This window comes from Saimiri boliviensis, chromosome 8 (assembly GCF_048565385.1).
Source record: "Saimiri boliviensis isolate mSaiBol1 chromosome 8, mSaiBol1.pri, whole genome shotgun sequence".
NCBI lineage: Eukaryota > Metazoa > Chordata > Mammalia > Primates > Cebidae > Saimiri > Saimiri boliviensis.
The window spans coordinates 127,821,286-127,843,989 of record NC_133456.1 but is presented as its reverse complement, the minus strand read 5'-3'; positions in this window follow the sequence as shown (position 1 = coordinate 127,843,989).

Sequence of the window (22,704 nt, the reverse complement as noted above, 5' to 3'; positions counted from 1 at the left end):
CCTTTGAATACTTTGGAGAAATCCCCAATAGTATAGGATAGAATTGTTTTTCATGCATTGTTGTATTTAACTTACTAACAATGTTTTGAGACTCTTTGCATCTGTGTTCATGAGACAGACTTTTCTGTGATGTTCCTTTCTTATAATGTCTTTAGTTTGGGCATTAGAGTAATGTTCCTCTGATAAAATGACTTAGAAGGTTCTCTCTGTGTTTATCTTATGGAAGAGATTATTGAGTACTAATATAGCTTCTTCCTTCAAAGTTAATTTGTCAGTGAACCCATCTGTACCTGGAACTTTCTGTGTTGGAAGGTCGGTAGTTATTGTTTCTATTTCTTTAATATATATAGGCTCATTCAAAATCTGTTTCTTCTAGCACAGATTTGGAAGATTGTTTCTTTTGGGGAAATGACCCATTTCATCCAGGTTATTACATTTATGAACATAGAGTTCTTCATAATGTTTCTTTATTAATCTCTTACTGGCCATGGGATCTATAGTGATGTCTCTCTTTTATTTCTGACATTTATAATTTGTATCACCTCTCTTTCTTCTTAGTTAGCATAGCCAGAGAATTATCATTTCTATTGTTCTTTTCCAAGATCCAACTTTTGCTTTCACTGATTTCCTCTTTTCAATTTTTTTGATCTCAACTGTATCTTTTATTAGTTATCTTTCTCTTTGGATTAATTTGCTCTCTTTTAATTTGCTCTCTCTCTGGTTTCCCATGGTGTAAGCTTAGATAGTTAATTTTAGGTCTTCTTTTTTATTATAAGAATTCAGTGCTCTAAATTTCCTCTAAACATTATTTATGTTGCATCCCACAGTTTTTGATAACTTTCATTTTCATTTAGTTTATTTAAAATATCTTTAAATTTTGCTTGTGTTTCTTAAAAGTATGTACTTTAGTATTTTTCAGCTACCTTTATGCTATTGATTTCTAGTTTAATTCCACTGTGGTCTGAGAGCAGACATTGTATGATTTCTATTCTTTTAAATTTATTAAGGTGTGTTTTATGGCCCAGAATGTGATCTATCTTGGTGAATGCTCCATGTGACCTTGAAGAATGTGTATTCTGCTGTTGTTGGCTAATGTAATTAATAGACGCCAATTATATCCAGTTGATAGATGGTGCTGTTGTGTTCAACTTTGTCCTCACTAATTGTCTGCCTGCTGGATCTGCCTATTTCTGACAGAGGAGTGTCGAAGTCTCTGGCTATAATAGTGGATTATCTGTTTCTCCTTGTAGCTCTGTCCAATTTGCCTCACATGTTTTGATGCCCTGTTGGTAGGCATATACACTTACAGATTGTTACATTTTCTTGGAGAATTGACCCATTTATCATTATGTACTGTTGCTTTATCCCTGATAACTTCGCTGCTCTGAAGTCCATTTTTTCTAAAATTAATACAGCTACTCCTACTTTTTTTGAATTGGCACTGTCATAGTATATCCTTATCCTGTTACTTGTAATCTATATGTGTTATTAAAGTGTGTTTCTTCCGGACGACATATAGTTGCACTTTGTTTTTTGATCCACTCTGACAATTCCTGTCTTTTAATTGGGGCATTTTGACCATTGACATTTAACCTAATTATTGATATAACAAGATTAATGTATACCATGTTTGTTACTGTTTTCTCTGCATTTTTTCTGTGTTTCCATTTTTGTTTTCCAGTCTTTTCTGCTTTTTCTGGTTTGAATTGGGTATTTTGTATAATGTATATGCGAAGAAAAAAAGAGAAAATTGCATCATCAATTTTCTCTTTTTTTCTTCGCATATACATTACACAATTTAAAAACTTTCTTTAACATTTGCCCCAGAGCATGCAATATACATTTACAACTAGCTGAAGTCTACTTTCAGGTAACACTATAGCAGTTCATAGGTGGTACAGGTACTTTATAATAAGTGAATATTTATTATTTTATTTCTCTTCTCCCTTATATCATTGCTGTAATTCATTTCACTTATATAGGAAGATACGTAAGTATGCTTAGGTGAAATGTCTGTCTGTACACACTCACAAAAGCATATGTAGTCTAGTTGATACATTGCTACTATTATTATTTTGGACAAACTGTTATCTATTAGATTAAGACTGGAAAGATAAAGGTTTTTGTTTTATCATCAGGTATTCATTCTCTGATGTTCTTTCTTTCTTTAGGTAGGTCTGAGTTTCTGACCTATATCATTTTCCTTCTCCTTGAAAAACTTCATTTAACATTTCATGCAAAGCTAATCTACTGGCAACAGAATTCCTCAATTTTTGTTTATCTAAGAAAAATTTTATTTTTCATTTACTTTTGAAGAATAATATTACAAGGCACAAAATTCTAAGTTGGTGCTTTTCTTCCTCAACACTTTAAATATTTCACCCCACTGTCTGCTTCCTTACGTCGTTTCTGAGGAGAGGTCGGATGTAATTTTTATCTTTGCTCCTCCCTAGGTAAGATTTTTTTTTTTTTCCTCCTGACTTTTTTCAAGTTTTTCCTTTATCTTTGAATTTCTCCAGTGTGGGTATGATATGTCTAGGTGTGACTTTTTGGAATTTGTTCTGATTAGTGTTCTCTTAGCATTCTGTATCTGCAGTTTTGGTTTGACATAGACTAGAGGAAAATCTCAGTCATTATTGTTTCAAATATTGCTTTGTTCCTTTCTCTCTTTCTTCTCCTTCGGGTATTCCCATTATGTGTATGTTACATCTTTTGTAATTGTCTCACAGTTCTGTTTTGACTTTTATAGACTTTTTTCATCCTTTTCCCTTTCAGATTTGTAAGTTTCTATTTTCATGTCTTCAAGCTTAGAATTATTTCTTTAGTCATGTTACATCTGCTAATAATTCCATCTAAAATATTCTTCACTTCTGTTATAGTACTTTTTATCTCTAATATTTTCTTTTAGTTGTTTCTTAGAATTCTTATGTCTCTGCTTACATTTTTATGGTTTTGTATGATGTATTTTTTCCTTTAAAGCCTTTAATATGTTAATTTTAATTTTTTTAATTTCTGGTTTGATACTCACAACACTTTTGCCATATCTAACTCTCGTTCTGATGCTTGTTGAGTCTTCAAATTGATCCGCTTGTTTTAGTATGCCTTGTAATTTTTTGTTGAAAGGCAGACATGACATAATGGGTAAGAGGAGTTGTGCTAAATGGGCCTTTAGTGATGGGGTGAAAAGGTGTGAGTAGGGGAGGGTTCTGCAGTCCTGTGATTAGGTCTCAGTCTTTCGTGAACCTGTGCCTCTGGACTGTGAACTTCATCAGGGCTACTCAGTTTTCTTTCTTCTCCCTTAAGTGAGACAGGGTGGCTGGAGGGGGTTAGCTGTGTCTCCCTTTATGTAGGTAGGTTAGGCTCTGATAACTTCAGCATGTTAGGCTGTGGTAAAACAGTTTCTCCCGAGGGCAGGCCTTGTTAAGAACAGAATGTTCTGAGGCATTTCAAGCTGCTTTCTTTTCCCCATCCCTGCCAAAATATATCAATCACTCTCTAAAATTAATAAGTGAAAGGCAAACAAGGCCTGCAAATAGGCAATTTGGAAAAAAAAAAAAAACCCAAAGCCAATAAACCCGTGAAAAGAAATTTTCACTCATACAAAATCAAACAATGATAACTATTTTACACAATAAGATTGGCAATAAATAAATAAATAAATAAGTAATAGCAAGTTTGACTATACCAACTGTAGGTAAAGACAAGGAACACTGGAATGTTCATAAAGTGCTGAGGGCTTTAAAATTATCTTAGCTATTTAGCAGAACTATTTGGCATTATCTATTAACACCGAAGGGGCGAGCTCCATGACTTACTGATTTTATTTCCAGGTATAAACACTATTTTTTAAAAACTCTCCTCTTTGCCTGCGGAGAGACATGTAACAAAAGTCTTAGAGCAATATGTTTACAGTGAAATGTGGAGTGCAATCAGCCCCCCAAATCCAGTGGGTTCCACATTAATGAATTCAACCACCTGTGGATTGAAAATATTTGGGGAAAAAAAAGTAAAAAATAAAAATACAAAACTAAAAACAACACAAATTTAAAAACAGTATAGTATAAAAACTCTTAACATAGCATTTACATTGTATTCAGTATTGTAAGTAATAATCTAGAGGTGTTTCCAATATGGCTGTGTTCCACATAGCAACATTTCAGTCAACAATGAACTGCATGTATGACGGTAGTCCCGTAAGATTATAATGGAGCTGCAAAATCCCTATCACCTAGTGACATCAAAATGTTGTAGCACGATGTATTGCTGCCTTGACTGTGGTGATGCTGTTGTGCACAAACCTACTGTGTTTCCAGTCTTATAAATGCATAATACACACAATTATGTACAGTATATAATATTTGATAATGTAATAAACAACCATGTTACTACTGATTTTGCATTTACTCTATTTTTTCTCATTATTTTACAGAGTTCTCCTTCTACTTTTGAAACAATGCTAACTATAAAACAGCCTCAGGCAGGTCCTTCACGAGGTATTCCAGAAAACGGCGTTTTTATCATAGGAGCTGACAGCTTCGCGAGCATTTCCCCTAAAGAACTTCCAGTGGAAAAAGATGTGGGGGTGAAAGACAGTAATATTCATGGTCCTGATCCTGTGCAGACCTAGGCTAATGTGTGTATTTGTGTCTTAATTTTTAACAAAAAAGTTTAAAAAGTAGTAAAATAAAATGAAAAATATTTTAAATAGAAAAAACTTATAGAATAAGGACATAAAAATATTTTTGCACAGCTGTACCATGTGTTTGTGTTTTAAGCTGTTTAAAGTTAAAATTTTATAAAGTTAAGAAGTTACAGTAAGCTAATGTTAATTATTTAAAAAAGAAAAATTAGAAACTCAGTGTAGCCTAAGTGTACAGTGTCCGACAGGTCTATAGTAGTTCACAGTAATGTCCTACGCCTTCACACTCACTTACCACTCATGCACTGACCCACCCAATCCTACAAGCTCCATTCATGGTAAGTTCCCTACACAGATGTATCATGCTTTATTTTCATGCAATAGTTTTAGTGTCCTTTTTTGATGTTTAGATACACAAATGTTTACCATTATGTTTCGATTGCCTTCAAGATTCAGTACAGTCACATGCTGTACAGGTTTGTAATAAATAAATACACTGTGACTAGATTATACAATGGAATATTTATAATGATAAAATGAGTTAGTACTATGTGCATTAGGAATCTCAAAAATTCATTGATGGGGAAAAGCAAGGTTTACAAAAAACTATGCAGCATAGCATAATTGTGTAAAGTTTAAAACACATAATATATTGATTAGAAATATAATAATATAGAGTAAATCCATAAAAACTTCATTGGAATAATAACCCAAAATTTTCTGGTATTTACCTTTAATGGGCCACAAGAGAAATGTGATCAAAAAACATTTTATCAATGTATTTATAAAAAAGTGGTATTTGTAAAATTTCTCACATGGGGTTTTGTATACCTTCATACATATTACATTCGATAACCTGGAAAAATGTGAATAACTACGATTTTTGATGAAGGAAATAAAACATAATCAACTTGTTTTTAAAAAGACATTAATGCTAAGAAGGAAATTATAAAGGTATGAAATGTAATCATTGCATACAAGCATGGATATATTCCTCAGCCTTCAATAATAGCTGTGTAGTCATAAAAACTGAATATTTAATCAAAATGTTCAGCATTTTCTTATTGCGAGGATGGAGAATGGACATATTTTTGTAGTGTAGAGTTTGTGTTAAAGAACTAAATCCTTTGTCTTCACAATGGCAAGTTAAATGAGAATGTCCAAACCTAATATTTATTTAGGAATATTGAGGTACAAAAAGAATCAGATAAAAGATGGAATATAGTTGCCTCTAGAGAGAAAGACTTGAGAATGTATTAGTCCATTCTCACACTACAATAAAGAAGTACCTGAGACGGGATTTTATAAAGCAAAGAGGTTTAGTTGGCTCAGAATTCCACAGGCTGGGGAGGCCCCAGGAAATGTACAATCATGACGGAAAGCGAAGGAAAAGCAGGTACATCCTACATGGCTGGAACAGGAAGAAGAGCATGAAGGAGGGATGCTGCACACTTCTTTATTGTTATTATTAAGTTCCAGGGTCCATGTGCAGGATGGGCAGGTTCGTTGCACAGGTAAACATGTGCCATGGTGGTCTGCTGCACATAGCAACGTGTCACCTAAGCCCAGTATGAATTTGTTGTTTCTCCTGATGCTCTCCCTCCCCTCATCCCTGTCCCTCAATAGACCATAGTGTGTGTTGTTCACCTCCCAGTGTCCACGTGTTCTCACAGTTCAGCTCCCACTTATGAGTGAGAACATGTACTATTTAGTTTTCTGTTCCTATGTTAGTTTGCTGAGGATAATGGTTTCCAGCTCCATCTATGTTCCTGCAAAGGAAACAAACTCATTCCTTTTCATGGCTGCATAGTAGTCCATAGTGTATCTGTACCACATTCTCTTTACCCAGTCTATCATTGATGGGCATTTGGGTTGATTCCATGTCTTTGCTATTTTGAATAGTGCTGCAGTGAACATACACATGTACGTATCTTTATAATAGAATGATTTATATTCTTTTGGGTACATGCCTAGTCATGGGATTACTGGGTCAAGTGGTATTTCTGGTTCTACATCTTAGTGGAATCACCACACTGTTTTCCATAATGAATGGTTAAACTAAAATACATACTTTTAAATAACCAGATCTTGTAAGAACTCATTCACTATTATGAGAACAGCAAGGGGGAAATCCTCCCCCACGAATGAATCACCCCCGCCCCCCCCCCCACCAGTCCCCTGCTCCAACATTGGGGAATATAATTCAACATGAGATTTGGGTGGGGACATGAATCCAAACAATATTAGGGAGTTTAAAGGTAAGGAATGAAGACTTTTTTGAATGAGAAATTTTGGAGGACTACTTTAAACCATTAATGTATAGTATTTCAATAAAAATAAATTTTACCCTGAAAATGAAATTAAGAATTGACTTCACTTCAGGCGGGTTCTGTAGCCTAAACTGGAGCTACATCTAACACTGACATACAGCTACCTGTACATGAGGCTTGGGTCTTCTTCCGCTTTCTGGCATGCTCTGTTAGCATCGTTCAGAGCCATCCAGAAAATGTTGTATCTGTCAGAAGAACTCAGCCCCCAAATCCCAAATCATCAAATTGTTTTTTTAAAAAACTATCACTCTCACTACCTGAGAAATCCAAACCCAACAGCAAATATGTTATGGAAAAATATGAACTCCATCACTGCAGCTCCTCATGTTACCAGCTGTTTATGGAAAAGCAGAAAACAGAGATGCAGTAGGTGATGAGGTCATCTTGTTTCCTGCAGGATTTACTCTCTAGTGGGTTATACAGCCAGTCTTGTTTTGAATGACTCAAGTACACGGGTCACTCAGCCCTGCTACCCAGGGAAATCTATCCCGTGCTAGCAACAGAACACCTGCAGTGACGCTATCGTGCAGATGTGCCAGATGGGCTGAGAAACAGGAACAACTCTTGGGGGAAAAAGAGAGACAGGGAAACAAACGTCTCTGAGCAAGTATCCATTGACACCAGCGTACCATGTGATTTCCCAGGAAGGAAAGACAGAATAGCATAAGGCACATTTTTTTTTTTCCGTCGTAAACTCAGTGCCATTTCGCCTACATTAAAGTTGGTCATGGCAAGATGGGGAGTTAAGGAAAAATCCGTAAGGCCCTTAACCCAAGACAATTTTGGGGGGTATAGAGCAAGATGAGGAAATGACCTGTCCTGAGGTAATCACAGGAAATATATTTGTTCTCGTCATCCACGTAGTGAGCTGCAAGGCAGGACGGTGTGTCCTCAATCATCATGTTTCTTTTGTCTTCTGCTTCTCCTGTTCTAGAATGATCCTTTCCCCAGTTACACTTTCTCTTGTAATTTAGCAACAAGGATATACTGCATAATAAACTCATTTGTTCTGCTCTCCTTTCACCAACTTGAGACCTTTGCATGGCTTTACTTCATTTATTGGGTATGACGCTAAGCTCTGAGTGCATCCATAAGAATAAGATCACCGTGGAAGCTATGATTACCACTAACGATGACGGCTAACGTTTTTGAGTATTTACTATGATCTAGGTATTAAACACATTATCCCTTTTAACTCCCACAATGAAAATGATGCCTCAATTTTCTAATCTATAAAAATGAGGCTGATTATAGTTAAACAATGGTTCTAACTTAAGCAATTATTATAAAAAAAAATCAGTCAGTGTATGGAAAGTCTTTAGAGCTGTGTCCAATGTATAGAAAATGCCTCTGATGCATTCGTTGCTATTACTGCAGGTGAGTTCATCCAGACCCATGGTTCTACATGCCATTTATATGTCGATGACTTCCAAATCTTGGTCACTAGCCCTTAACTCTCTGTAGAACTTCAGATTCATAGGTGTGATTGCTTAATTTCATCTTCACATAGACATCTAATGTGGCCAACTCAAAATTAACATAGTCAGCAAGACTCTACTTCCTCCCTTACCCGCAAGGAAAAGTCTAGCACTTCAGCCAGTAGACCAGTAAATCAGAGGTCCCCAACCTAACAGATGACACCGGTCTGTGGCCTATTAGGAAGTGGGCCACACAGTAGGAGGTGAGCAGCAGGTGAGGGAACAAAGCTTCCTCTGTGTTCATAGCCGCTCCCCATCACTCTCATTACTGCCTGAGCTCCGCGTCCTGTCACATCAGCAGCTGCATTAGATTCTCATAAGAGCACAGACCCTGTTGTGAACTGTGCATATACATGATCTAGGTTGTACACTCCTTATGATAATCTATGGCCTGAGGATCTGTCACCATCTTCCATACCATCACCCCCAGATGGGACTGTCTCATTGCCAGAAAACAAGCTCGTCTCTCACTAATTCTACATCATGGTGAGTTGTAGAGTTATTTCATTATAGATTATAATGTAACAATAAAATATGTAAGTATACAATAAATGTAATATGTGGCCAGGCAGGGTGGCTCACACCTGTAATTCCAGCATTTTGGGAGGCTGAGGAAAGCAGATCATCTGAGGTCAGGAGTTCGAGAACAGCCTGACCAACATAGTGAAACCCCATCTCTATTGAAAAAAAAAAATTATCTGGGCACGGTGGCTAGCACCTGTAATCCCAGGTACTCAGGAGACTGAGGCAAGAGAATCACTTGAACCTGGGAGGCAGAGGCGGCAGTGAGCAGAGACTGTGCCACTGCACTCCAGCCTGGGTGACAGAGTGAAACTCCATCTCAAAAAAAAAAAAAAATGTAATATGCTTGAATCATCTTGAAATTATCTCCCCCACTCCTGGTCTGTGAAAAAAATTGTCTTGCCCAAAACTGGTCTCTGGTGCTAAAAAGACCAGGGACCACTGCAGCAAATGAGAGCAAGTGAAAGTCCGCATGGGAGAGCATTTGCACAGACCGAGTGAGTGCACAGCATGGTATAGATTCAAACTAGGTTCAAGTCCATCGTTTACTAGTTGGGTGGCTTTGGGGAAATTCCTTAGTCTTTCATTACCTCTGCTCCCTCATTTGTAAAAATGGGGGATAATCATAGTACCTACTTGCTGCAGCTGTGATGAGGAGTTCGTGAGGCAGTAAATATCTAAATGCTTAAAACAGCTCCTGGTGCATAAAATGAGCACTCTATGAATGTTATGTATTATCACCATGATCATAAATATTCATCAACATATTTTTAATTATTTAAGTCAAACAGCTAGAAGTTATCTCTGATTCTTTCCTATGGCCTTCACTCTGACTCTTTCAATAAGTCCTATGGGCTTGTCTCTGAACATATTCCAAATGTGGTCACCTGTGCACACAACACCCATGTTCCCACGGTAAGATCAGCCGCCATAACCTCATGCCTAGCTGACCGCAAAGACCCGAGGAGCAGTCTGCCTGTTTCCACACAGGGCTGCCCCCGACCATTCATCCCCAAATCACGATCAGACTGACCATTTTAAATGTAAGGCAGATGGAATCGCCCTCCGGGTGAAACCCACAGGTACAGCACTCTCTTCACACTTAGAAAGGTATCCAAACTCGTTACTTAGTGGAGGGTCTGAAGACCGATTAACTTTATGTGACCTGAGACAAACTATATATACGTGTGTGCATGCCTTGGTTTCTTTATCTACAAAATGAAGAGAATGCAAGAACCCACCTCTCAGGCTATGACAAAGATGAAATGCATTCATAGATGCAAAATGCTTGGCATCGCTCTCGGCACAGATCACAGTGTTAGTGCGATGAGCGTTTTCTGTCACTTCTCCCTCCCTCTCCTCTTTTTTTTCCCTCTCTCTATCACCTGCTACTCTCCAGCTGCGAACCAACTTGTCAGCTCTTCTTTGAATGGCCAAGTTCATTCCTGCCTTGGGATTTTCAAACAAGCCATTCTCCCCACCCAGAATGTTCCTGTGCCAGATCCACCCGATGCTTGACTTCTTCTCGTCTGAATGAATTTAAATATCTCTGCAAAAGCCTCTTCCCCGAATACCTCACTAATCCAAAGTACATGCCCATTCCTCCCTGCCACATGACCTGATTGTCATTTTCTGAATGATTCTTGTCACTAATTTTATACAGAAGTGTTTACTTATCTGTTTAGTGACTGTCATCCCCTCAAAACATACTTAAACACACAGAGACATCCAAACTTCACGAAAGCAAAGATTCCGATCATCTTGTGGCCTGTTGTCTCTTCGAAGTCTAGATGAGCGTTTGCTCTATGTTGAATGTACAATAACTCTTCCTATTTATCTGTCTGACCATTTATTTGAGGATCTCTTTAAATACTAACGTCAGCTAATGCTTATGACATTGTTCCCGCTGTGTTCACAAATCAGATCACAATGATATAGGGTACTTAATAAATATGTAAATGGTAAAATCATTTCTATGACATATATGTCCAAGGTGAGTATATCATCACAGCATAAATGTTAAGTATACAAAATTTTTCTACCACATGCTTTTTAACACAAGATTCAGTTGAATTCATTAGCTGTATAGAGCATGTCAGACAAATCAATAAACAAGTAACATGTTGCATTTGCGTATTATAACACATCTACATCCTTGAGACGAAGTCCGGGGTCTGCCCCGCAGTCTCCAGATTGGCTGACGGGGGGCGTTTGCTAGGATAGTATTAGTGAGGCTGGATTCAGTTGCAAATCGCTTTCTCTCTTTGCAGATGCGAATTCTCTGAGGTGTGAAGTCACCCTCATCCTTTGGCCCATTATTGTGCTACTTGGATGGAGGATTTCTGGAAAAAAAAAAAAAAAATAAGCAAAGAATTAACTGTGGGAGAGCCTGCAGTGCAGCTGGAAATAGCAGTTTCTGATGAGCAAGCTGAGCCAACAACCAAAATTGAATAAGGCTCTGAAAGCAAACCTACCTTGCCTCTGCTGTTCTGACATCCCCTGGCTAAGGTCAGCAGCTGGGCCAGGCTCCGGTCTTTTGAATACTGCCCTTCAAGACTGACGTGAAGCCAAATTTAAAACCAGATGCCTGCATGGAAAGGAAATTAAGAGGCGGCCTGAAACATGTTACGTGAGGGTATTATTTATTTGATCATGTCTAACTGAAACTGCAGTGATTTCAATCTCAGAACTACATTGGGTAATCAGGAATCATCCTCTGAATGTGTCCTAATGTAATTAAGGGAAGTTTTAGCTCTTAATAAAAGACCAATAACCACGGTGCAAAAACACATGCAGGAACTGAGACCTAATATGCTCCTAACCAGAAATAGTTTTCACCCTGAATGCTTTATGGATTTTTATAGAGACATTAAGCTTTATAGGTCTCAAAATGGGTCCACATGCTCCCCAAAGGAGATATCTCCTTATTTTCTAGGGGATAAATATCTTTCTTCAACCAATGACCATACTTGGTGCTTCTCAATAACTTTATTTAAAATCAACCAATTAAAGAAACCAACCAAGGACTTTATTATGGAAGCCAGAGTCACACATTCATTAGTCCTGGCACCAAAAGTGGTGAATACAGAAAAATATATGATATTTTTTAGACTATCACAAGGAGATCCCGTCTTACCTTTTTATAATATACGTGGTAAGGCTGTAAGCAATTCAGAGTTTTATCAAGTCAGCAAAAACCTTCTTGGTACTGACATAATATTGAAACTTGGTGAATAGTATTTTTTTCAGCTATAAAACTTGCAATTGTGACAGGAGGGATATTTCCTTTTCTCTGAAACTCATTTTCTCATTTTTAACATTCAAAAATACATTCTCATTTCTGAAACACCACCAACGTTTTCCTGGAAGTCTTCGGCCCCTTTCCCTGTAATGTGAGCCAGTCTGATACATCAGCGAGTGCCCTCGCTATATATAAGTGAAGAAAAAGTGGTTACGACTTTCCCACTGATTCTGCGTGGGTGGAGGGAAGGAGAAGGGCCCGTTCAACAAGTGCTGACTGATGAGTCCCTGTGCTCTGCTTTGTTTTAGGCATTACACACTGTGACTAGGCACTGGGCTGGGTCAACTCTATGCTAAGGTTGTATTTAGGGTCACACGCTTGTTTGGAACACTCTTCATTCTAGACGTTTCTGTTCTCCAGAATGTAAATGTCATTACTTCAGGGGCAGCATGACTTTGATGTAAATTTCATTACTTTAGGGACAGCATGTAACTTTGAACAACAATATAAATGGACGATCATTGGCAAAATGAGGAAACGAAATTAACAATTCTCTATAAGGCTGTGCGATCATAAGAATGTAACAGATACATTAAAAATGTGTTTCTACATGTAAAAATTAAGGTCAAAACATCTGAACCTTGCCAAGAGCTGAGGACATTGTAGGTCTTCTCTTCAATTCACAACACTTTTAAGCTACTTTTTGACTAGAAATTCAAATATAAGTAAAAGCCTAAAAATTCACTAAATAGTTTATTTCTAGTTATTTTCCCAGAGCAACATTTAAATTATTATGTTTGAAGTTTATGAAATACAAGCAAATGGCATTTCACCATCTATAGAAATGTACAATTTTCTTCTGAAGCGTAAAATTCACAATAATTCTTTGTCACAGGGGAAGGTGAGGACCGGCCGGGATGACTAATGAAGGTGAGCGAGGATATTGGGAAGGCCAGTGAGTAAACAAGTGTGTTCCTGCTGTCCAGAACCACCTGCAAATGTTCTCAAATGTGCTGGTCCTCGCATTCAGACGTTGCTTTTCTTCCTTCTGAATTAAGAATTCCTATGACCTGGTTAAGCAAATACTCAGTGGAAGGAGAACCTATATTTCATGATGAAATGCAAGGGAAAATAATACACACCTTGTCTTTCTATGACTAACGCAAAATCTAATCATTCATTCCTTTCCATGGCCCACACTGGGTTGAAACAGCCGTAGCCTGTCTGCCAGGTAAAAAGACTTAATGTCCCTCTTGAGAAGAAATTAACTGCTCAGGCAGACGGAGGTGAAATGGAGTCTGTCTTCTGTCCTCAATGCAGCCATTTTTCTCTTGTAATCTCTCTCTTCCGTTCAAGCAGAATGAAAACTTGGATCTTTGCCTTGAGCAAATTTCACTTCCAAGGCTCCAAATCTGGGACCCTGTTGAATTGCAGAGGCTAACCTCGCTCGCAGCAACTTTAAAATCAGTCAAGTCTGGCACTCACAAGAGCAGGAGGCAGGCGAGCTGGGGGTCCACTTTCCATCTCACACTGCCCTGTGGGAATCCTGCGCCTGATTCACTTATTCAGAAAAACCTTGCTGGATTAGCATATACTACAAATTAACATAACCCCGGCAGGTCAGTGGCAGAAAACCAAAACATACTCAGGTGTGTGACTTGGGTGTCCCCAGCCTGTATGGCTGTGGTTTTCTGTCCCAGGATAGCAAGTAGTAGAGGCATGAGGGGGTTATGGTCCAGTTGTAGACTCAGGCTTTCGAACCAGAAGAATCCTCTTCTGCCAGGATGATGTGTTTCTTCCACAAAGTGGAAAGGCATGTTTACAGAACAGAAAACTAAAAGGAAACGTGATGTACTTACTCTGCAGGGCTCCCCAGAGAAACAGAATGGATAGGATGCGTGTATGTATAAAGAGAGTAATTATCCGCTCTGAGGTTCCCTTCCACGGTCTCTCGTGGAAGCCTGTCTTCCCCTCCTAAACCCCGCCTCTCTCTCTCTGTTCCCTTCCACTCAGTGCAGAAGCTGCTTTTCTCTCCTGGATTCCATCTTTCTGGATTCTCTCACTCAGCGTGAGAGTTAGATGTTTCTTTCTTTCCCCTGTTTCTCTCTCTTTCTCCTGTTTCTCTCTCTCTAAATAAATCGCTTTCTACAAAAATAAAAAATAAAAGAGAGAGAGAGAGTAATGATAAGAAATGGGCTCATGGCATTACGGAGGCTGGCAAGCCCCAAGATCTGCAGGGTGAGCTGGCAGGTTGGAGATGCAGGAGAGCAGACCGTGTGGTTCCCAATCCAAGTCTGAAGGCCTGAGAAGTCCAAAGGCAGGGGAAAGTGATGTCCCGCTTTGAAGGTCAACACAGAGGAAGAATTCTTTCTTACTTAGGGAAAGCCACCATTTTCTTCTATTCAGGCCTTCTGCTGATTATATAAGGTCAATCTGCATAGTTCAGTCTACCAATTTAAATATTAATCTCAGCCAAGCACAGCCACAGAGAAACACCCATATTAATGTTGGACCAAATATACAAGCACCCTGTGGCCCAGTGGAGTTGACATATAAATTAACCTTCATAGCTGAGATGCTGGTTTATCTGATGTGCAGTCCCTATACAGACAGCCTGACCTCACATCTACTCCAAGTCTACTCTCAGTTCCAGCTCACGATACACGTGTAGAGTGTTCAGATGCTTCCTTTCTTTGCTCTTCTTAACTTGGTATAGGATCAAGCCACTTTTATTCCATAAACTTAGTGTAGAGCCAGATATGACACCAATTTACTTCATTGTTTATTAATATCTCTTTTCTTGTCCCTCTTTGCCCTTTCATTTTAATCAGTGCTAAAATAAATGTTCTGCTTACCTAACAAAAGTTCATTATACGTTATTAGCCTACAGTACATGAAAGCAATCATTGGTACTCCTTGTAACTTCTTGATCAAAAGAAAAAATCAACTGATTTTTGACAAAGGAGCCAAGATAATTCAGTGGAAAAGTGTAGTCACTTCAAAAAATGTTGCAGCAACAATTGTACAAAAAAATTTAGCCTACACTCAAATCCTGTATGTTTCATTAAAACAATTAACTCAAATGGATTATGAAGTTAAGAGTATGATACAAAACCACAAAACTTCTGGGAGAAAGAACATAGAATATCTATGTGATTTTGGGTTTGGTGATCAGTCTATTAATATAACACCAAGCCGGGCGCGGTGGCTCAAGCCTGTAATCCCAGCACTTTGGGAGGCTGAGGCGGGTGGATCACGAGGTCGAGAGATCGAGACCATCCTGGTCAACATGGTGAAACCCCGTCTCTACTAAAAATACAAAAAATTAGCTGGGCATAGTGGCGCCTGCCTGTAATCCCAGCTACTCAGGAGGCTGAGGCAGGAGAATTGCCTGAGCCCAGGAGGCGGAGGTTGCGGTGAGCCGAGATCACGCCATTGTACTCCAGCCTGGGTAACAAGAGTGAAACTCCGTCTCAAAAAAAAAAAAAAAAAAAAAAAAAAAAAAAAAATATATATATATATATATATATATATATATAAAACACCAAAAGCATAATCTATAAAAGAAAAAATTGACAAACTGTACTCTATCAAAATAAAAAAACTTTTGCCCTGCCAAAGAGGCTGTTAAGATCATAGAAAGACAAGCTACGCACTGGGAGACTGTATCCACAAAATGTGCGTCAAACAAAGAACTTGTATCCAAAAATACAAAGAACTCCTGAAACTCAAAAACAAGAAAACAAAAATCCAATTAGAAAAAGATCAAAAAGTATGAACCATACCAAAGAAGATATGCAGAAGAAAAATAAGAAGAAAACAGGTTCAACAGCATTAGTCATTAGAGACTTGAAAGTTAAAATAAAAATGAGATACTGCCATAAACAATACTACCATCTAGAAGGACTAAAATTTAAAAATCAGGCAATATTAAATGCTGGCCAGAATGCAGAAGAACATGACATCTCATTTATTACTAATGGAAATGAAAATGGTACACTCACTTTTTAAAAGAATTTGGCAGTTTCTTTACAAAACTAAGTATCGTTTTATCATATGATCCAGCAATCACACCCTTAGGTATTTATCCGACAGATTTGAAGACTGATGTTTACATAATCAGCTGCGTGCAAATGTTTACAGAAACTTTACTCGTAATCACCCAAACTGAAAGCAACCAGGATGTCCTTCAGTTGGTGAATGGATGAACATACTGCAGTGCCTTCATACAGTGGGATGTTATTCACCGGTACAAACAAATGAACTATCAAGTCATGAAAACACATGGAAGAATCTCGAACAACAGCCGGACTGAAGGGCTACATGTTGTTATTAGTCCAGCTAAATTGCATTCAGGAAAAGGCAAAGCTATAGTAATAACAGTTGTAAGATCAGTTGCCAGGACAGAAGTGGGGTGTTGCCCCCCTTATTAAATACCTTCATGAGTACAGATTTTTTATTTTTATTTCATAATTCTTTTTTTCTTGCATTTTAGGTTTTGGGGTACATGTGAAGAACATGCAAGATTGTTGCATAGGTACACACGTGGCAGTGTGGTTTGCTGCCTTCCTCCCCATCACCTGTATCTGGCATTTCTCCCCATGCTGTCTCTCCCCAACTCCCCACCCCTCGCTGCCGCTCCCCTATTTCTCCCCGACGGACCCCAGTGTGTGATTTTTTTTTTTTAAGTTGTTTAGGAGTTTGGTGGATATCAAGACAGAACATAGCCTGGAGAGAAAAGAAAAAGAATCCGATTGTATTACAAATGCATGAAATCACCGCACTGAAGGGACTGGGAAGGGGAAAAGGTGCTGACCTTAGTAACTCTGGAAATGTGTGGACTCTATAAGCCTGAAGGCAAAAAACGTTTCACATGAACAGTGAGCTGTAGTTAACACACTTATTTCCCACGGGGTCCAGGTTAACGATTCTGATACTGGTATATATGTATACTGGAACTGAACAACTGAGTAACTGAAGCCATGGGAGCGTGGGTTGACAGGCAGGCTAGGAGACGAGGCTGTAGCGATCTATATGGTAATGGACTGGAGTTGGAGACAGAAGTTCGAACCCATATTTAGCTTAACACACACAGAGATGGGCTCATATAGAAATATGTAACGACAAGTGTATTTTCTTCTTATCTCAGTGGGCTGAGAACAACACCCAGTAGCAAGGCTCATACCTAGCCCCCAGGCTTTGATTTCTCTCTCTTTTTTTTTTTTTTTTGAGACGGAGTTTCGCTCTTGTTACCCAGGCTGGAGTGCAATGGCGCGATCTCGGCTCACCGCAACCTCCGCCTCCTGGGTTCAGGCAATTCTCCTGCCTCAGCCTCCTGAGTAGCTGGGATTACAGGCACGTGCCACCACGCCCAGCTAATTTTTTGTATTTTTAGTAGAGACGGGGTTTCACCATGTTGACCAGGATGGTCTCGATCTCTCGACCCCGTGACCCGCCTCGGCCTCCCAAAGTGCTGGGATTACAGGCTTGAGCCACCGCGCCCGGCCGGTTTCTAATATCATCCTCCAAGAAAAGGAACCACAGCTGCTTGGATAAACCGCTGGTTGTAAGACTGAGGCAGAAAATATACAAGATGAGTGTGGAGCATCTTGCAGTCCCAGAAGGTAAGAAAGAGTATTAAAAAAAAACCACACACACACACACACACACACACACACACGGAGGAGGGGCCGGGATTGCAGGACGGAAGCAGCTGCGGTCCGTGGCGCTCACACCGAGGAAGGACAGGGGCGAGGGGATACAGCATCTTCAACTGGAATGTCCAGGCCCTCACTTTGGGACTGACTGAACCCTTGGAGGATGAAGAAAATTAGGGTAGGGCGATGGTCCGCCTTCTGTGAGGTGGATTCTAAGTCCCACCTCCTGAAGTGTAGGCTGGGCACTGTAACTTCCTTCCAAAGAGTGCAGTATGGAAAAAGAGTAACTTCGCAGTGGGGAAAACTGACAACAACCCCAACCAGACAATCAGGCTTGTCATCACCAGCGGTAAGTCATGTTGACTGTATGTGCTCTGGATGAAGTGATGGAAATGGCACATGACTTCTCTGGTCTTCCTCCCGAGAAACCGTAATCCCAGGGAATTCATGACACAAAACAGCAGACACCCCCACGTAAGGGACAGTCTACAAGATAGCTGATTAGTACTCCTCAGACATGTCAAGGTTATCAAACACAGGGAAAGTCGGCCGGGCGCGGTGGCTCACGCCTGTAATCCCAGCACTTTGGGAGGCCAAGGAGGGTGGATCACGAGGTCACGAGATCGAGACCATCCTGGCCAACATGGTGAAACCCCGTCTCTACTAAAAATACAAAATTAGCTGGGCATGGTGATGCACGCCTGTAGTCCCAGGTACTCGGGAGGCTGAGGCAGGAGAATTGCTTGAACCCAGGAGGCGGAGGTTGCGGTGAGCCGAGATCACGCCATTGCACTGCAGCCTGGGAAACAAGAGCGAAACTCTGTCTCAAAAAAAGAAAGGAAAGTCATCTGAGAAACTCACAGCCAAGAACTACTAAGGAGGCAGGAGACCAAATGTACTGTATTCCGGATGGGATCTTAGAAAAGAAAGAAGACGTTAGACATAAACTTGAGAAAATTTAATAAAGTATGGCCTTTAGATAATAATGCTCTATCAATACTGGTTAATTAATTGTCACAAATACACCAAAGGAATGTCAATTTTAATAGTAGGATAAACTGGGTGTGGAGACTGTAGGCACTGTCTGTACTATTTTGACCATTTTTCTGCAAATTTAAAATTGTTCTTAAAGAAAAAAGTTATTTGCAAAAAGAAAAAAAAAACATTTTACGAAAAGATAAATGTCTCATCTAGTTTTACGTTACCTTTAAGGTTTATCCCAAGCATTCCACTGCAGTTAGAAATGTTATGACCCAAAAATTCTACTTTGAAATTTATTATATAAATATCACCACAAGTAACTTTATGCTATTTGTTGTAAGGAGTCAATCACACTGATCAATTCACCGTTTCTCCCAAATTTTTAAGAGATTTAAAAAATTTTCATTTCCAATAAAAATACAAAAATGACATATATCCTCTCTCTCAGAGGTTACTCTGACTCCTATAAAATGAAGAGAATGTTTCAAACCAGCCATATATTCAAGGATTTTTTTTTATTGTTTTGAATGACAATCTATTCCCTATGCTCTAATGCTTTTCAGTATTACGTTTAATAACTTGATGTGCCAAAATACATAAGACAAAATGTCAGAAACCCGAATAAATGTTTGAATTTGATCTCATTGCCATCAGGCAAGATCACCTCTAGAACAGGCAAGTGGACAATCGCCTCGCCTACTTCTGTGTAACCACTAGAGAATACGTTCTGTCTCCCTCCCGTGTGTGTACAAACGCCCCATCAGGGTCCTTCCTTAAGCCTGAGTTGAATCCTGTGTGCTGCTGCCTAATTTTATTTCGTCCTATTATCTTTTCAAATAAAGATGGAAAATACTTACTGGCCAATTTCTGCATAGCAATCGCGCATGCTATATAAAGATCATCATTAAATAACCATTCTTTTCAAATGAAATGCGCATAGTCCTTGAATCTTTTCAATTCCAGGGCTGAGCCTTTTGTCGTGCGGTAGGTGTTTATCTGAACACTTTTCTAATCGCTGCAGTTTTGTCTTTAGCATAGCACCAAAGAGTTAAACTTGACATTTAAGACAATATATTTGAAAATCCCTGTGGGATCATGGAAAAAAAAAAATAGTCCATGAAAAGAATAAGGTTACCTAATTTTATCACTGGGGATGGATTTTAACGGAAAACATTCTCCATTAGAATTTCAATCTTCCTTTTGTGTATTTGGATACAAAAGAGAGTGCCGAATCTGACAGACTCTAACTTTTTAAAGCATATCCCTCCCGTGCAAATATTAAAACACAGGCTATTTGTTGAAACATCAGGGTGAGATGGATTGGTGGGAAATTTTTTTTTCAATACTAAGTAGTCATAGAAAAAAAGTACTTGATATTTTGCCATCCCTTGAAGCTCTCATCTCAGGCAGCAAGGCTCCTTGAACTGTGGAAAGGCTTTCCTGCTGTTCACAGTGTCTGCAGTCACACAGCTTTCGGAACACCATTTAACTGATGTTGTCCAATGAGCCTCGAGAGACGTAACCACCTTCTCTTCTGGACTCTGCAGGAGATCCTCTCCCATATGAAGGCCTGGTCACTTGAGCCCGCCGGAAGAGGATTAATTCACTGCTTTCATAAATGCAAGGAGTTACTTATGTGAACACAAAGGAAAATGTACATAAAGCACCTTGCACCGGCCTGGCATCTAATAAGGTCCCAGAAGAAAAGCTATTTCTTTTCTGAAAAAAAGGCATTTACAGATGACAAATTTGAGACCTTGTAGCTGTGGTAGAAAGGTTGCTTTTCCCACTAATTTTGTTAATGAAAATTGTGTGTGTGATACTCTGTTGGCTTGGTTATATGGAATTTCCTTCACCTGCTCCGTTCCCTGCATCCCTCACATCCTCAGAGGTTCAGCAGAGGTCAAGTTGACACTCCCCACCTCAGCTCTGAATGGTGCCATTCATTAAAGCCAGTGTGGGAAACCAAATGGTAAGCTGATGACGAGGAAATGAAGTGCTTTGACACCTCACTGTCCCTTTCTCTTCTGCACCTCTCACCACAGGCTTCAGTTCCTGAGAACCCTGCACGTGAGCCCCATGGCTTCACTCTTCTCTCCCTGACTTTGTTTCTTTCCCGTCTCTATCTCAGAAGCCATAGAAGAAAGCTTCCCCTTCTCCCACACACAAAATCCCAGCAACCTCCCCCTTCAAACTTAGCGAGTTCCTCTCTGGGTCATGATATACCAAGATACTGAAATACCACCAGTACCTATGCAGTCAACACTGTGATTCTGTTGTTTTCAACAACAGAGAAATAAGTGTAGTATGTGTGGGCACAAAGCAATGTGCCCACAAGACTGCCTTCCCAAACCTATACACTGAGGATAGTTATTCTTCTCCTCTTGAACTCCAAGAAATGCCCCTGAAGGAAATGACACGTATTTTTTTAGTGCTCTGTGAATCTCATATAATCTTCCATACAATTTGGCCTTACACCATACCCAAAGATGATAATTACCAGTCTGTAATTTTCAAAACTGTCCTTAGGTGGAAGACACCAACCAGTGCCAGGGATTGAAAAAGACATTATTAAGAAAAAGCAGTACTCTAGGTCTGTGATTATCAATGTTTTCCTGTAAATAACATAAAGCGAAGTAATGATTTCAGATCTGCAAAATACTTCTGGCTAATTTATCCAGGTAATTGAGATGCCTTTGACATTTGTCACATGAGGCATCTGGACGACTAAACTTTTTTCCTAAGAACTCACTAAATAATTTCCTCTTCGAGAATTTTCCTTCTCAAGAATAATGATGCTTTTCTTCCCTTAAGCTAATCTCCACAAGCATCTGCCTCCTGCTTGGACATGTTCACACCGAGAAGCACAAGCCCATGCCTGCTGGTAAGTAGCAAATCTGCTTTGAAGTAAGAAATACTTTTAGCCCACACCTTTAATCCTGGCACTTTGGGAAGCCAAGGTGGGTGGATGACTTAAGCCCAGAAGCTTGAGACCAACCTGGACAACATGGCAAAAGTCCTCTCTACAAAAAAAAAAAAAAAATTAGCCTGGCATGGTAGAATGTACCTATAGTCCCAGCTACTCAAGAGGCCGAGGTGGGAGGATTGTTTGAGCCCAGGAAGTCGAGATTGTAATGAGCTGTGATCACACACGACACTCCAGCCTGATTGACAGAGAAAGACCCTTTTTCAAAAAAAATTTTTTAGCTATGTATATTCAAGATTCCTCTTTGGATGTGCAGTGTATTTGATTCTTCTGGATGGAAGAAATGTATCACAAGGCATGGCTCATTTACAAGATTCTGAAGAAGACAGCCCATGAGGGGAGTTATTAGAAAGAACAGAACAGCTATAGCACCAGAAAGCCAGACCTCTGGCTTGGGGCTAGGTTGTAGCTTTCATCTCAGATCTTGAGAAGCTCCATTAGTGGGAAAGAACCCAATGTGACAGCTTAGTCACATCCTGTCTATTAGGAGCCACGTTCAGGGCTGAGGGGTGTACAGAGGAACCCTGCTTTCTGAACACAGGCATCTTCTGCTCAAACCGAAGCATTCAAAAAAACATGAAGTGTACACAGGAGCGCAGCCCCTAATCAGATTTGCATCCCATATGAAGAGATTGCGTTCTTTAAACTGTGCTAACGGGGCATCTAAACCATCTGTCTTCTGCTTCTTGGTGGCTTGTCACAAAGAGTCATCTGACTCTAAACAGGAAACATTTCCACATTATAAATAGAAAGGGCATGACAAATATATTTTGCCTAAAGAAAAATATAACTGAAATAAATAAACCCAAATTTTGGTAAAGTGTCAGCCAAAATATGTTCATCACTGTCAGTTTGACTCAGCCGCATAGC